Source organism: Neopsephotus bourkii, unplaced genomic scaffold (assembly GCF_033783945.1).
Source record: "Neopsephotus bourkii isolate Nb327-2 ecotype Australia unplaced genomic scaffold, CSIRO-AGI_Nbou_v1 NB_838, whole genome shotgun sequence".
NCBI classification, from domain to species: Eukaryota; Metazoa; Chordata; class Aves; order Psittaciformes; family Psittacidae; genus Neopsephotus; species Neopsephotus bourkii.
The window spans coordinates 1665306-1670042 of NW_026901334.1; the positions used below are offsets into that span (position 1 = coordinate 1665306).

The 4737-nt window shown below is 52.5% G+C and overlaps 1 long non-coding RNA gene across 1 annotated transcript; it reads right to left on the minus strand.

Moving 5' to 3' along the window:
• Positions 1–363: 363 nt before the first annotated feature.
• LOC133213605 (uncharacterized) lies at positions 364–4509 on the minus strand. Its single transcript, XR_009725846.1, has 3 exons — positions 4385–4509; positions 2300–2541; positions 364–1074 (listed from the first exon to the last, which is right to left on the minus strand). It is a non-coding gene; the product is annotated as an uncharacterized LOC133213605 (long non-coding RNA).
• Between the last annotated feature and the right edge of the window lie 228 nt (positions 4510–4737).

A 4737-nucleotide genomic window follows, 5' to 3' on the forward strand; every position in this document is an offset into this window, starting at 1 on the left:
GGCAGAGCCGTGTCCGCTGCCTCCATGCAATGGGGCTCCTCAACCTGAAAGGGAAACATTTTCCAGAGATGGGACCTGAAGAGCAGCAGGAAGCTCAATAGAGGCCAATTATTCCCTGATTTTCAAACACATGGCCTGGAGGCATCAGCTGCTGCCAGTTGTGATGTTGGAGGCACAGAGGAGGAGATGGTTCATCACGTGCTGCTCCTGAGCATCTCTTTGCCACAGGCACTAAAGCTCGAGGCTCTTTCAGAGGCACCCTTGCCACCTCACACCTTTCCTGTACCAGTCTGCTGTTACCAGAGCCCTCCTTAACCACACACTGGTTTGTAACCTGTCCAAAACCAGCCTTGTGGAGGAGTAGATGAGCACTTGAGCAAGACTCTCTGGGGTCCCTCCTGTGTCCGGTGTCCAGTGCTGCTGACCACGCTGTAAAGGGTCTCCAGCCCAGGTGAACAGGCATTGTACAACACGGTAGACATGGAGAGGTTGCTTGTTTGCCATGGCCAGAGTGAACTGATCTTGCATCTTGGCTGCACTTGGCTGGGATATAAACAACTCATTGTGTGTTATCATGGGCCTTAAATAGGTTCAGCTGTAAATATGGGTTGATCTATTTCTGGTCTGGAATTAAAGTCACTGAAAGAGTTTTAGGATAAGTTTAAGGTGTTTTGGGTGGGCAAGAGGGATGCACATGGGCAATATGGGCTGGAAGATTCTACATTTCTACCAGCAGAAGGCTCCAGCTCCTGGGACAGAGCTGGAGCTCACATCAAGTGTGTCCAGGGGCCTCCTGCAGACTTGGGAGCACTCCAGCCCAGGTGAGAGCAACAAAATGAACCATGGCATGAGGGATGCGGGCCCTGACTCATGGTTTGCTCACCTTGGGATGATCCAGGCAGCCTGAGGTCCCACAGCTCCTCACCTGGGCCTGAGGAGGTACCATACATTCAAGTGCTCTGCCTAGAAACTCCATGCTTGAGAAGCTGTGATTTCTTGCCCTTTCCATGCAGGCAGCAGCACAAATGAAGACCCTGCATGCCCAGATGTGTCCAGATGCAATTTTACTCAAAGCTGTAGGGAAGGAAAGAGAAGATTTGAGTTTCCCAGCACCATGAGATGCCCTAAGTTGAAGGATCCTGGAGCACCAGAGGAGAGGCTTCAGGTAGGTGGAATACTCAAGACTTGTGCCCCAGCATAAGGAATGTAAGCTGAGCAAGGGTCAGCAATGTGAATGAAACAAATGAGCAAGTGTGGGGAAGCTGTGGGAGAGCCACAAGGCCGTGGACCGAGTGGCACGTGTGACATGTGGTGACTGATTGCTTAGTCCAGAAGGTGATGTGAGACTGTAGCATGGATAGAACAAAGAAGCCATTCAGGTAGCAGACTTGGCAGGACCAAACGCAGTTGTCAGGAGGATTTCCTGGTTTATGATGAATAGTCTCAGTAATCCCTATGTCTGAAGGCAAATAGTGCTGGTGTGGAGAAGCTTCCTGGTAAGTGCCCTTGCTGACCCAGGGGGATAATGTGATGGTGGAGCTTTGGATGCTGAGCTCTCACCCAGGTGAGCAGAGGACAACGCAAAGGCTGAACCCCCTGTGCCAATGGGGTAGGCATTGCTCACCCAGGGATGAGACCATTCACCTTCACAGAGGTCACCAAGAGCAGTTAGCTCACAAGGATGGGTTTGCACGCACTGAATTCATCTGTATCACTAAATAAATGGGCCAGAGACTGGGTTTTGTCCCTGAGGCTGTGGCCCATCGTGACTCCCATCCCCACTGCCTCTCATGAAGCCACGTCCAGGGCTTTTGCTGGGAATGCTCTGAGCTATCCTTGGACCATGCCTAGATGCTGTTTGGCATAGGCTAAAGTCATGCTGAGGTGTGCACAGTACAGGCGATAATGGGACAGTGTTTAGACCTGTGCCCTGGCTCCATTTAGTTTCCCATTGCATATGCAGTGTGTGAGGGAAAGCCTATAGCTGAGGTGTGAGCTCTTGGAAGCATTTATCTAAGTGGATGACTTGTCCCAAGAAATGACAGAGACTCCCAGGGACAGGGCATGTCTCACAGCCCCATCAGCAATACATCCCTGCTGCTATCAAGACATTGAATGCTTGCATACGAATTAACTGGATAAACGTCTCTATGTACCCCCACTTCCTTTGAAACGCTTCTGACAAGTCTAGAAGGGAACAAACCACATTTCCCAGCTTCAGTTGCTTTGGGCAGAGTGCAAAGAGAAAGAGCAGGGCAAAGCAGTGGGAGGAATGCAGAATTCCTCTGTGAAGACTCACCAGGGAGCTCTGCCCAAGGCATTCACAGCTCTGGTCTCCAACGGCTCCCAGCTCATTTCTTGCATAACGTTTTGTTGAGGCTTTCCAGGAGCAGAGATGTTCTGGGAGATGATCATTAAAAGGCAGTTATCAGCATGGGTCCATCTGGGACATGCAGCTGAGCTTTGCTGGGTAGGGTGAACAGGTCTTGTCCAAACAGGACATCTGTTGATGCTCCCCTTCATCACCCGCAGCCTTTTTGCCTGCACAGACATAAAATAAGTGTCAATAGGAACTCTCACTCCTATGTGGGTTCCCAAGACAAGGGAGGAGGATCGGGGAGATGGGAGGGTCCCACTTTCCAATGGCCCAACCTCCAACCCCAAACAGCAGGTCCTAACATGCCGAGCACGTTGTTTGCGCCTTGTCATGCAACCACGTGCCCTGCTTGGCAATGGGTTCCTGAGCTTCTAGGTTAGACCCACCTCATGGCACAGCCTGGGGAGAGCAGAGCAGAAAGACACAGCCACCAAGAGCAAACTTAGCAATGGCTGACCCAAAGCTCTTTAATAACAGCAGGGGGACTGGGATGGGAGCACCCTGAGCACCAGCAATGCCCCAAACCCTGCATCCCCTCCACCATCTGCCTCCCGGGGGGTGCAGATCTCATCAGCGCCGCCTCTCCCCAGACTGCCCCATGGTTCTGCTCCATCTCTCTTCTATCACCAGCCCTGTGCATTCAGCAGGCCCACAACTCCTCCCAGAGGGCACCAGCCCCCTTTAGCATGGGTCTGACTCCTTGGAGGGGCGCAGGCCAGGCAGCCCCACTGCTGCTCCCCACAGGGAGCGGTGCAGGAAGGTTGGGAACTGTTTGTATTCCCAAGAACGTTTCCTTCTAGAGAAAAGAAACAAAACCCCAAATAAACCAACAATGACTTAGTGCTGCACCCGGAGCTGAACCACACCAGACGGATGCCGCACTAACGGCCCTATGTGCCCAGGCCAGGTTGCACACACACAGCAGTGAAGGCTCCAGCATCCTTGCAGTGAGGAATCAGGTTGTGTTTCCCCTATCAGCTCTGGGAATCAGCGATGCTCCGTGTCTCTACGTCAATTCAGCAGAAACCCTGTGTTCTCTGTGCCAGTTTTTGCTCCCTTTCCTGACTCAGTAACAGCCCAACACATGGTGCTGCTCCCCCCGAGCTCTCCCTGTCCTGCCCATTCCTTGAAATCATCAAGTGTCTTTCCCAGGTCAAGAGCCAAGATCCTACATTTCTCAGCATTTAGTAATCAGCATGTGATGGCGTCAGGGTAGGATTTCAGCAACTGCAAATAGTAACACCTCCAAAATCCATCTTGGTGCAAACAATCCACATAGACAGACCAGGACACTTAAATAGAACAAAAGCTACATGTGAGCACAGAAACATCCCTGGTGGGTGAGGGAGGGCCTGGCTTTTAAAAGCCATCATTCCCAGTGAGCATGCAGCCTGGACGAGGCCAACAGGCAGCTTTCAGCATTAGAAACATTTCCTCCATCCCGTGCTGGGTTTGGGGAGAGAAGAGGAAAGAGGGAACAACCATAGCCTTGGATTTGGGAATCTGCATCTCAGCCTCACACAAGCAGGTGGGGACGTCCCTTTCCCCCCCCTTGAAGACTTTTCCAGCCTGTGCTTGGAGATCCCTGATGGCTTTTGAACTAAGGGATACTTGCTGTGGGGTTTTCTGGGGTTCATGGAGTCCCAAAGGCTGCTTCAGCCCCACTCTTCTCCCCAGTATCTAGAATGGGCCCCGAATCCTCATGCCGAATGCCACCACAGGCAGCTGCTTCACTGCTCCCCAGGAGCTCCTGTTCCTTTCCCAGTCCTAGGGAAGTCCTTCCCCAGCATCCTAGGAGGATGTGCTCTGGGAAAAGGGTGCTATGAAGGTATACCCAGAGCTGCACAGCAGCCTGGGAGCAGAGGGCTCTGTTTGGTGAAGATGTGAATAAAACACCAGTGAATTTGGAACCCCACTGTCTCACTCCTTAGCTTGGCTCTGGTTTGCTCTTTGCCCCATTGCCTACAGTCCGTGGCAATCGATTTTGCCCACCCAGCACCCTCCTACCTGCTGCTCCTGTGTCCTCTGTGCCTGCTCCCCAGGGAGCCACCACCCCTCCTCTCCTGGGACCAGTCCTGCAGGAATCTCATCACTGCTGTATCTTCACCTTCCTCTTCACTCCTCCCCTGTTTGTTCCCATCCAACTCAGGCTCGCCAGCACGGTTTCCCCTGGAGAAAACAAGAGTTGACCACCTCTGTGTTCAAAGCTTTGCTCAACATCTGGGGAAGGCTCGGGGGAGCCAACGAGACAACAGCTATTTCATAGGTTTGTACCTTTCCAGGCCAGGGCAGATCCCTTCATCCTCCAGCTGGGCCTGGAAGGACATCATTCACACAGGGACCAGCGCACTGGAACACTC